Source organism: Budorcas taxicolor, chromosome 11 (genome assembly GCF_023091745.1).
Source record: "Budorcas taxicolor isolate Tak-1 chromosome 11, Takin1.1, whole genome shotgun sequence".
In the NCBI taxonomy this organism is placed as follows: Eukaryota; Metazoa; Chordata; class Mammalia; order Artiodactyla; family Bovidae; genus Budorcas; species Budorcas taxicolor.
Window position 1 is genome coordinate 49239650 of NC_068920.1, and position 13002 is coordinate 49252651.

The window sequence follows — 13002 nt, forward strand, 5'->3', positions numbered from 1 at the left end:
GGGTAGCAAAAGAGACACAGATGTAAAGAACAGACTTTTGGACTCTGAGTGAGAAGGTGAGGGGGGGGATGCTTTGAAAGAATAACATTGAAACATGTGTATTACAATATATAAAATACATGACCAGTGCAAGTTCAATGCATGAAGCAAGGCACCCAGAGCCAGTGCTACGGGACAACCCAGAGGGATAGGGTGGGGAGGGAGGTGCATGGCAACCCACTCCAGGACTCTTGCCTGGAGAATTCCATGGACAGAGGGGTTGGCAGGCTACAGTCCATGGGGTCACAAAGGGCTGGACATGACTGAGTGACTAACACTTCCCCAGAAGAGTTGGAGTAATCCTCTCACTCATTAGCCTATGAAATTACCCAGCCCATAAAATCTAATCACACCACATTTTGAGGCTACACTCACCCTCTGTGATGGTCCACACTCCGTGGAGTGTTTCTCTCTGAATAAATCCACTTCCTATCACTTTGTCTCACTGAATTCTTTCTGCAATGAGACATCAAGAACCCGAGTTTCATTAGGTCCTAAAGGTAGGTGTGTGATCTCAGTTGGAAGACCATGGGTTTTGGCTGGGTTTGAGTCCTAGCCATTTGGGTTAGAGTCTCAAACTGGGTTTTTGCTGGGTCCCTGGCACGTGGGTTCAAGTCCCAGTTAGTTAAAGTGTTTCAGTTCCATCCAAGCAGAGACCTACAAAGTGAGAAGGAATGGGCCATGTGAAGATGGATAAAGGCAGGTGGCAAGAAGAACATTCTGGGCAAAGAGAACAGCATGTCCATGGCCAGAGGGATCAGATCATGTTGTTGGAGGAACAAGGAGATGTTTGCATTGTCATTTGCATGATAGGCTTGTGCGTGCTAAGTTGCTTCACTCCTGTCCGACCCTTTGCCCGCCAGGCTCCTCTGTCCATGGAACGCTCCAGGCAAGAATACTGGACTGGGTAGTCATTCCCTTCTCCGGGGTGGGGCGGTCTTCTCAGCCCAGGGATCAAACCTGGGTCTCCTGCATTACAGGCAGATTCTATACCACCAAGGAAGGCATGATAGGCTTATTTGTAGTTACACCAACTTAGTTTTCACATGAATAACTGACTTAGTGATATTAGCAAGGAAAAGAGGTCTTATCATTGACTGATTCACTTGTTCATTTATTTGGTCATTCAACAAGGATTGATTGAGCACCTTTGTAGTGCTGGGGCTTCCCAGATGGTGCTAGTGGGAAAGAATCTACCTGCCAGGGCAGGTAGCTGAAAGAGACGTGGGTTTAGTCCCTGTATCGGGAAGATCCCCTGGAGGAGGACATGGCAACCCACTCCATTATTCTTGCCTAGAGCATCCCATGGACAGAGGAGCCTGGCAGGCTGCAGTCCATAGGATCCCACAGAGTTGGACACAACTGAAGCGACTTAGCTTGCACTCACGTAGTGCTGAGGATACAGAGAAAGACCTGAGGAGGACTCCACCCTAAAGATGCCCACAGTCCAGTGTGGAGAGCAGACAAAAAGGTAATTTCCACAGGTGTGAGGAGTGCCCATACTGCCATGTCAGGGAGGGCTCACTCCATTTCCAACCCCTCCTCTCTGGCCACCTCGTCTTTCTTCCAACTTCCCATGCAGCTGAAAGTGAAGGTGAAAGTTGCTCAGTCGGGTCTGACTCTTTGCACCCTCGTGGACTGTATAGTCCATGGAATTTTCCAGGTCAGAATACTGGAGTGGGTAGCTGTTCCCTTCTCCAGGGGATCTTCCCAAGCCACGGCTTGAACCCAGGTCTCCCGCATTGCAGGTGGATTTTCTGCCATCTGAGCCACCGGGGAAGCCTGTGCAGCTAGGGGTGGGCAGAAAACTAGTTTTGGCCAACAAGACATAAAAGAGATCTGCTGAGAAGTGTCTGGGAAAACGCTTCAGATTAAAGGTGAAGCCACAAAGGACATGATAACTTTGCCCCTCTTGTCTGCCTTTGAATGGGATTGTGACGCTGGTGCAGTGGGGTCATGAGGTGATAAGCACCAGCACAGACCTGATCCCTATTGGTATCACTAAGTTGCTGCACCAAACCCAGAACTATAGCTACCTTCAGGGACTCCTGATTGGGTTAGATAATTACATATTATTATTGTGGAAGCCAGAGGTTCTCAGCTGGGGGTAATGACATCCAGTGGCCCTTTGGCAATGTCTAGATATTTTTGGTCTTCACAACCAAAAGGAGTTACTTCTGGCAGCATCTAGTGAGTAGAGGCCAGGGATGAAGCTAAACATTTCACAATACACAGGACAGTCCACACAACAAATAATCATCTAAAATGCCAACAGAGTCAAGGTGAGAAATGCTGCCTTAAGCCACTGTTGACCAAGAGCTTTCTTCTTTGATACAGAGAGTTCAAGTGCCTGCCAGAGTCACAGAAGGGTGAGTTAAGCGCAGAGCAACGTCTACCTTAGTTCACAGGAACGAGGAGTGCAGGCTTACTCCAGATGGCTTCATTTATACTGTTTGGCTTGGAGCAAGTTCCATGAGAGAGCTGAGGACTTGAGTCCCTCAGGTGAGGCCCCACTGTGGGCTTCTCTAGATCTAACATTGCCTGTGCCCACGTGCCTGCATGTGCCCTGGGCTAAGTGCACACGTGAATTGCCTCCTCCAAGTTTCCCAGTGATTCTGAAAGGTCAGTATCACTTATTCCTGATGAAATAAATATTCATATTCTAAGGCAAGTCAAGGAAAATTTAAACACAAATAATTTTCTCTGCCCTTTGGCCACCTCTCTCCCCTCTACTGTGCATTGTGCATCAACCAAGCCTTCCCATTGGCAGAAATACCTGTGAAACAGGAGGGCAGGGGCAGGGCACAGCCTTTAAACGAATGACATAGCCAGAAAACACAATGTAACTGATTAGAACCAAGTACGCCCAAGATGGTGGAAAAGTGGGCTTCTACTAGGTCTTGAGCCTCAGTGTACTCTCATTGTAACACATCAGCGAGCTAAGCAACACACCCACAGGCACCACGACAGTTCCAAAAAGTGAAAAGTGAAGTCGCTCAGTTGTGTCCAACTCTTCGCGACCCCACGGACACCAGGCTCCTCCGTCCATGGGATTTTCTAGGCAAGAGTACTGGAGTGGGTTGCCATTTCCTTCTCCAGAGAACTTCCCGACCTAGGGATCGAACCCAGGTCTCCCACATTGTAGACAAACGCTTTCCGTCTGAGCCACCACTTGATCTTAGCCAAAAGGCCAAGATCCAAGGATGACCATAAAGGTCAAAAAGTGGGCAGTGGCCCAACTTCTGGAAATTCTCACCCCTTCCCCCATATAGTTGGAATATTCCTCCCACTCATTAGCCTGTGAAATTACCCACCCCTATAACAACTGACAACCCCATACTCTGGTGCCACTCCCACCTTCTGGGATGGTCCACACTCTGTGGAGTGTTTTTCTGTCTAAATAAATCCACTTTTACCTATCACTCTGTCTCATTGATGGAGAAGGCAATGGCACCCCACTCCAGTACTCTTGCCTGGAGAATCCCATGGACGGAGGTGCCTGGTGGGCTATAGTCCATGGGGTCGCTGAGGGTCAGACACGACTGAGCGACTTCACTTTGACTTTTCACTTTCATGCATTGGAGAAGGAAATGGCAACCCACTCCAGTGTTTTTGCCTGGAGAATCCCAGGGACGGGGGAGCCTGGTGGGAGTCGGACATGACTGAAGTGACTTAGCAGCAGCTGTCTCACTGAATTCCTTCTACCATGAGACATTGAGAACACGAGTTTCATTAAGTCCTGACACCAAGTGTGTGATCTCAGTTAAAAGACCATAGGTTCAAGTTCCAGTCTGAGTTACATGCTTTCACCTGCTCAACCATAAAGAGCAACATTCTCCTAACACCAAGACAACTCCTTAAAAGATAACCTTCCTTTTTGATCTTATAAGGGGCCACCCTGACCCATGACCTACCACTTGTTTTGTGTCACCCATCAATAACACGTTATTAATGTACACCTGTGTTGGCTCGGATGGTAAAGAATCTGCCTACAATGTAGGAGACCTGGGTTCAATCCCTGAGTCAGGAAGATATCCTGGGGAAGGGAATAACTACCCACTCCAGTATTCTTGACTGGAGAATTCCATGGACAGAGGAGCTGGTGGGCTCCTGACTGGTGGGCTGTGGGGTCACAAAAGAGTCAGACATGATTGAGCAACTAACACTTACACTTTTCTGTCTCAAAAACTTATATAACTGTGCTTTGACCTGTAATGGGTGGAACAGTCCCCAGAGTTTTGCAAGAAGCTGTTCCCGGGTTATAATCCTCATTTGGTTTGAATAACATTTTCCATTTCTTTCTTAGAGTGACTGATTAATTTTTTTGTTTAAATTCCCATTGTACAGCTGTGAAAATTGAGGTTCGGAAGAACAATGGAGTGCCATGGTTAATGACATGTTCTGGAGACAGACTGATTTTAATCTGCCATTTAGCAGTGTCCCTTAAGCATTTTATCATTTTGAGCATTCACTGTCCATATCTGCAAAATAACACTATATACTTTATAAACATTGTTATGGAGTAAAAATAAATAATCCATGTAAAAGCTCTTATTACAGGGCCTGACAGATGGTGAACATTTCACAGATGGCTGTTGTTCTTACTATTCTCAATATGCCCTCTGGGGCCGAGAAGCTGGGCTGTAGTGCAAAGATCAAAGCCAGGTCATCATCATGACCACCTGAGTCAGCTACTTGCTGTGGAGACCTAGAAACAGATGAGGGAGAGGAGATTCTGGGAGCCACTGAGGGGAGAGAAAAAGTAACTGAGACAGGGAAGTGTAAATGGAGATTGAGATTTCACTGAGCACTTCAGGTGCAAGACCTAAATTCAGTCATTTTGCACAGGAACCCAAAGAATTGATATATGGTTATATATATTAATATATATGTATCTGCATATATATATATATATATATATATGCAGATATTTTGCAGATATTTCACAGCTGTACAGTATTGGCCGTGCTGAACAGCTTGCAGGATCTTAGTCCCCTGACCATGGATCGAACCCAGGCCAGGGTGCCACAACAGGCAGCCAAGTCCAAATCGCTGGACCGCCAGGAAATCCCCCAAAAGATTAAGACCTTCTGACCACAGGACTTTGGTCCTTGGTCCTCACCTGGCTTGAGAAAGAGTGAGGTCACAGTCTCTCAGGGACCTCTCATCGAGGAGAAAGAAGAAGACATCCCTCCAGGAAACTCCAGGGCTAGACTTTGCCCTGGTTGATTCCAGGCAGAGGGTGTGGCTCTGGGAAGGAGGGTATATTCATGTACTTGCTCTTTGCTCTTGGGAATCACCAAAGGCACATGCACAGTATTTCCATAACGCAAATTCTCTTGCCAGGTTGGGAGCAGATTTGTGGGAAATGAGTTTCCAAACATAGACAGGTGTGAGTGTCTCTTGTGAAACTTCTTTTAAATATGTTGCTTAGAGCTGCTCTCCCAATAGCTCCTGAGACTGGAGCCCTCAGTCCTATCCATCTCTCTTAGCATGTAATGCCTGCATTTTCACTCAAGACGAAGTTTATCTTCTGTGTCTCCGTGTTGCACACCCAGGCCACACAAGAGGGTAAATAGACTTTCTAAATAAACAAATATTCAGACTCTCAGGGGGCAAAAATATCCATGTTGTGAATATATTACCATTTATTTATTTACTCATCTCATTGTTCTGGGGCATTTGAGTAGTTTCAAGTTTTTGAGTCTTTGGCTATAACAAATAGTGCTGATGAAGGAAATGGTAACCCACTCCAGTATTCTTGCCTGGAGAATCCCATGGACGGAGGAGCCTGGTGGGCTATAGTCCATGGGGTCGCAAAGAGTCAGACACGACTGAGCGACTTCCCTTTCACTTTCTTTCACTTTAAGGCAGTTTTAGAAATGTTGTTTCGGGGTAGCACATGCATTTCTGTCATGTATGTATCTAAGAGTGGCCATCCCGGAGTCCCAGACTCTGCGCTCCCAATGCACGTTCCATCCCAAAGGTCAGGGACCTAGATCCCACATACCACAACTAAGAGTTCACAAGCTGCCACTAAGAGCCGGTACAGCCAAAGAAAGAAAGAAAAATATTAAAACAAAAAAAAACAGTGGAGGTGCTGGGTCAACTTTACCAGATATTGGTACTCATTGGAGAAGGAAATGGCAACCCACTCCAGTGTTCTTGCCTGGAGAATCCAAGGGACGGGGGAGCCTGGTAGGCTGCCGTCTCTGGGGTCGCACAGAGTCGGACACGACTGAAGCGACTTAGCAGCATCAGCAGCAGCAGCAGCAGCAGCAGCAGCAGCAGTACTCAGTTCTCCAAAGTAGCTGTATCACTGTCCACTCCCACCAGCAGTACATCTGATTGGCCCATGTCCTCTCTGACTTGGTATCACCAGTTGGAGAGTTTACAGCTGTAGCCACACACAGCAGCATGGCTGCACCTCAGAAACAGAAGCACGGAATAGAGTGAAAAAGCCAGACGTAATAGAAAACATGCCATGTGACACCCCAAAATAACCTGCTAGAAGTCAGGATAGTGGTACCCATAAGAAGCAGGAGGGGGGACTCCTGGGGTGCAGGTGATGTTCTTCCTCTTCATCTAGGGGCTGGTTACACAGATTTACCCCGTGAAAATTCACCAAGCTGTGTAGTCAGGATTCATGCACTTTCCTGTGTGTTACACTTAAATAAAAATTTCTAAAGAAGTTCTCTCTCAATCTCCCTCTCTCTCTTCCTGTCATTTTTCCTCATAGTACTTGGTTGGGAACTGTCCCCACCAGTGGCCCTTCTCAGCCATGCGCCCTGTACTGTTGCACAGGTCCCACACTCAGAAGGGCCTGCAATTGGTTTCATGCTCTGCCATCTTTGTCTTGAAATTTTTCGTGCCCAAAGGGCCTTTGGTTTGCTTTAGGGACTGAGCCTCAGATGTCACGTAGCTACCCTGGCCACGGGCACCCTCAGAATCTACACAGGCCCCCTTCCCAGGCTTGCTCTCTGAGGACAAGGTCAGGGTGCCCCTATTCCTGAATAGAGAACGTGCGAAATGCCCAGTTTGGCCCCAAGATGGTTCTCCCTCCTGCGGGAACATGGAATTGCACTTCCCTGTGGGTCGAATTCCTGGGTCATAGGGTAGGTTTGGCTTCCCAGGTGGAACTAGTGGTAAAGAACCCGCCTACTAATGCAGGAGTCATAAGAGGCGCAGGTTCAATCCCTGGGTGGGGAAGATCCCCTGGAGGAGGGTATGGCAACCCACTCCAATATTCTTGCCTGGAGAATCCCATGGACAGAGGAGCCTGGCAGGCTACCATCCAGAGGGTCACACAGAGTTGTACATGACTCAAGCAACATAGCACACACACAGGGTAGGTTCAGCTCTCAGTTTAGCTATCATGGCTCATCTGGTCATTTAAATGGTGCAAGGGAATACTCGATAACAATTGATGAGACCCTTTATGTCCAGGTCCTAGGGAGAGCGTACTCTTAGCTGAGGAAGGAAGGACTTATGGAAGAGGTGGATCTTGAGCTGTGCTTTGTAAGCCTTGTTTATACCAGGAAAAGAATGAAAATTCCAGTGGAGAACCTAGTGGATTAAAAGTTTAAAGTTAGATACTAACATATATGTGTTCAATAGATAATATAGAAACAGTCACCCGAGCTGGTAGTCGAGGGTGAAAAAAAGTGACTTGTGAGGTTGCATAGACAGTGTGAATCTTAGCAACTCTGCTGTGTTGCGTTATAGACATTAACAAGGCTTTTTTAAGAAGTGATGACTTAACTGTCATGGTTTGGTGTTTTTGTGCCGAGTGTTAGTTTAGTAGCAGTTTTAGACATTCTTTTGCCCATATTCGTCAGTTAACTGTTGACTGTTATGTCCTTCCAGGAACTTTGGGTTTTGTCTGTAGTGAACAGAGAGCTAGGGGCTTCTCTGGTGGCTCAGTGGTAAAAAAGGTCACCTGCAGTGCAGGAGACACAGGAGATGCAGGTTGGATCCCTGGGTCGGGAAGATCCCCTGGAGGAGGGCATGGCAACCCGCGCCAGTACTATTGCCTGGAAAATCCCACGGACAGAGGAGCCCGGCGGGTTACAGTCCATAGGGCTAAAAAGAGTCGGACACGGCTGAAGCAACTGAACATGCACGCATGCGCGAACAGAATTAAGGTTCATAGTAAGACTATCACACAGTGCATCCAAGAGTTATGAAACAGTTGATGAACCAAGTGCTAACTTGGTTCTTGGTCAAGGATCCTATCAGACCAGGGGAGGGCTCAGTGAGGACCAAGTTTGCATAGCCCTAACTTGAACGACAAGTGGAACGTATATTGCTACAGCTAAGAGAACAGAGGTGTGGAGATGGAAGTGACCCTGGTGTGGTCATAGGCGGGTAAGAGTAGAAGATACACCTAGAAAGGAAAAAAGAGAGAGAAACGTTCAGTTACTGAGTCCGGGTCACAGCGGCCTTGACAGCCAGGACCGAGTACAGGACAATATTAGTGACCGTGAGAACTGAACCAAAGACCTAAAGGCAGCACGTGTTTTTCCGTACATTTTGCTCTTTTATCACGGCTTTCTTAAATGGGCATCAAAGGACTTTTTTAAAACTTTCGACCTATTTTCAATAACTGTTAAGGCAGCTTTGTGATTATATGAGGGGATCTGGTTTGGAAATTGACAAAATGAATAATTCCTTCTTGTGTCCTATTTCATTTTATTTGGTGTAATAAGTTAGTTTCATAAGACTGTTAATATCAGCTTATATTTAGATATATAATATAGATAGCCTGAAAGTATAGAAAAGGTATTTTTCATTTAGTTCATTAGAAACTAACTGTACTTAGGGATACTTTGGTTTTAGATAGTTAAGCTACTTGTCTAGTCACTGTTGCCATAAGCTTAACCTAAGATGTTAAGTGCCATGAACCCCTTAGCAGTTAGTTGAGATCTCAGGCTGAATTCTCAGAATACTGACTCAAAATGTATAGTATAAGTAGGATTACAAAGGGAGCCAATTGTATACAAATAGCTACAACAATATAGTTGTTAGTCACGTCCAACTCTTTGCAACCCCACGGACTGTAGTGCACCAGGCTTGTCACTCCATGGAACTCTCTAGGCAAGAATACTAGAGTGGGTAGCATTCCTTTCTCCAGGAGATCTTCCCAACCGGGGTCTCCTGCATTACAGGCAGATTCTTTACTGTCTGAGCCACCAGGGAAGACACAATATTTAACAACAAGTTGAATGACATATTGACTTCTTTATCATATGATGCATGAGATAGAGGCAGTTTACAAGCCATCAAAATGAACATAAGCAAGATACTGAGAGCCTAACATTCATAAAACAACATGAAAAGACATGATTTCTGTTAGTGATTAAATCACAGAAGTGTGGTTAAATGTGGTTTGTTGCCTACAATAATAATCGAAGGACAAGCTAAATTTCATGACAATAAAGATAATTTTACCTGCCCCAGGTACAAAGGTCTGGGTTTAGGAACCTTTAATTTAGGGTAGTTTGAAATGCTCAGTGATATTGCTTTTCTCATTTTCTCTTTATTGCTTTCTCTTTAATCCTTAAAATTACAGTGAACAGTTCACATAAAACATGTTCATACTATTTTGGGTTGTGATGCTTGAGCAATATCCTTTATTTTAATAAATAGCTATGCAATTGTCTATATTTACCTAAGTATGCTTTAGGAAATTATTAGTAGGTTTCATTATATTGCAAACATATGTAACAGAGTCCACAGTTAAGATTAAATTGGTAATCAGGTGTATTAATCTGGTTAATTATTGATGTTCTTTATTTAGGGTCCAATTAATTTAAAAATAATCTAATAATACAATTTTTACTAAACTGTATACTGAGATAGCAACCCACTCCAGTATTCTTGCCTGGAAAATTCCACAGACAGGGGAGCCTGGCGGGCTGCAGTCCACGGGGTTGTAAAGAGTAGGACACGACTGAGCAGGCACACACAGGTACTAAAACTCAAACTTGTTAAGCACGGATTTTTAACAAAGAAACAGTGCCCTGAAAATCCTGGTCAGATGGGAGAAGAAATTGACATACTTTTTAAAGTGCTGTAGTAATTTAAATGTCCTTCTTATGAGACTAAGTGTGCACCTAGTTCTAATATATAGGTGTTTAAAATTCTTGGCTTTCTTTTCAGTTTATAAATGAGAGGAAGATTTATTTGGTCAGTGTCATATGTACAGTCACTGTTACAATGCTGACTTTGGCTAGCAGTTAGGTCAGTTGAAAGTTACATTTATTGTTACTTGATTTTGCTGAAATTTTAGAAGATTATCTTTCTCAAAACATATTCATTTGCTTGATGGAAGGATATATTTTGTTTTTTCTCACCTTATTTAGAAATCATTAATTTTGGAATCAGATTCTTCATCTGCTAAAGAAGTGTGAATTTTTTCTTTTTTAAAAATTTGGCAGCATAGTTTGTACGTACTTGTTAAACCAAAAATCATTGTAATTATTTATTGACTCTTGCAGCCTTTTGAGCTTTCCTGGTGGCTCAGCAGTAAAGAATCCACCTGCCAATTCAGGAGACATGGATTCCATCTCTGGGTTGGGAGGATCCCCTGAAGAAGGACATGGCAACCCACTTCGGTATTCTTGTCTGGGAAATCGCATAGACAGAGGAGCCTGGCGGGCTACAGTCCATAGGGTCTTAAAGAGTCAGACACGACTGAGCAACTAAAAACAGCCAACAAATGGCAGGTATGTGCACTGTACTCTACATCGCTCTCTGCCCCATGCTTAAAAAACAAAAATTGTGATAAAATATACAGAACATAAAATTGACCATAGTAACTATTTTTAAGTCTGTAGCCCAGTGGCGTTAAATACATTCACGTTGTTGTGCAACCATCTGCGCCATCAACCTCTAGAACTTTTTCGTCTTCCCAACCTGATACTTTGTACCCATGAAACACTAACTCCCCATTCTCCCCATTCTCTTCCACCTGCTTTTATAATTTTTTTTTTCTTGTTTGTGTCTCTTCCCAGCTGCATGTACACTCCGTGGACTGTAGCCCATCAGGCTCCTCTGTCCATGGGATTCTCCAGGCAAGAATACTGGAGTGGGTCGCCATGCCCTTCTCCAAGGGGATCTTCCCGACCCAGGGATCAAACCCAGGTCTCCTGCATCACAGGCAGATTCTTTACCATCTGAGCCACCAGAGAAGCCTGCAAGAAGGCCAGGAGGGGGCGCTGTCTTCAGAATAAAGAAGAGTATGTATGATGCACCCAGGACCTGGAAAACATGCTTAACAAAAAGCTTTGTTAAATAAAAACATGGGATATAATTTAACCCTTGTTTGAAATCTGGGCTGGTTCTTGGACTAATAAATTCTCTAAATTCAGTGTTGAGCCAGTAGCCAGGCAAAGTTGGATCTAAAACCTCTTTGCTGATCGAGTGGATAAAGCATTAACTCTGCTCCACTAATAAAATATTGACTCTTTGTTAAGTACTTACCAGGGACTAGGTACTCAATACACAGAAAGGACTTAGAAAAGTACCTGTTGTTGTTGTTCAATCACCCAGTCATGTCCAACTCTTGGAGACCCCACGGACTACAGCTCAATATATTTTCTTTTTTCTTTATGAGAAGTATCACATTTGACTCTGCAATCATCCTCTAAGGTGGTTATTCAGTTCTGAGTGAGAAATAAATTCAGAGACGTTGTGTCCCCTGCCAGAGGTCACAGAGCTGGCAGATGGTTCCAGGTCTGGGTGATTCCAAAGCTCAGTGCATTCAGCATTTACTCCGCAACGCTTCCCCAGGTCAATTAACCAAAACAGGATTTCTGACACATTTTCCTTTCGTTTGAATAAAACTAGGTTTTCTTTTCTGAGTACAAGCATGTATAAGTTCTTTTTTTAAAAAAAAATTCAAGCATGGGAATTCCCTGGGAGTCCAGTGGTGAGGACTTGTTGCTTTCACCGTGGAGGCCTGGGTTCAGTCCCTGGTCGGGGAACTAAGATCCCACAAGCCACAAGCCATGGCCAAGGCATAAAATAATTTAAAAATAAAATAAAAATTTTAAAAATTAAAACATTCAGGCACTACAGAGAATGAAACTGTTAATTAAGACTTCTTAGAATGTTCTGTCAAGACTCACAGTGACCCTACCGAGGGTAGCAGGATTTGGAAAGCACGTTCCTCATCAACTCCTCCTTCCATGTTTTGTCTCCAGGTCAGGGATTTTATGTTACATTCAGTGACCTTTCTTTCTTTATCATCCCCTCCTCAGTGTCCTCTGGAGAGAGCAGAGGAGGGCATGCAGATGCTGAATCTACCTCCTTCTGTCTCCCCATTTGTATTTCCCATAAGAAATTCTTGTTTTCCATTCTATGCACTGGCCTTCCTCCAGCCAGGCCTAAGTTTGTTTTTCTGAGCATTGGTTTCATCCTGGGTGTAATAAGGAAGTTGTCGAGCGAAACTGTGTTTTTCCGGAGTAGCTGCGGTAAGCCTGCTATCTCCAGGGAAGCAGGAAGCAGCCCTTGGGATAGGATGGGCAGGTGGCGGGAGCCGGGGCCCAGATTGGCTGTCCATGAGCTCACCCCCTGGGCAGCATGATATATATGGTTCTGACCAAAGCATCTTCTGAGACAGCCTGGAAACCAGCAACATCTTCTCCCTGGGAGAGCTGGGACTACTACACCTCACTGGATACACCTTTCAGCAGACAGGGAGTGGTGCCCAGACGTTGTGGGCAGTACCCGACGCAGAGCCCCTTGATTGGGATCTCCCGATCAAAAGTGTCCTGGGACAGGAGCGACTTCCATGCTCTGAAGCTGATTGAATGATACTCTCCTTAGACGACTGGAGTAGTAGGTGGGTATCTTGGGGTCTTGAAAGGAGGGTAAACCCCGAGTCCAGTCCCAGCACTGCTTCTAGCTTGCTGATCTCTTCATCTCTAGAAAAGTACAAAGTTCAATGACATGATTTCA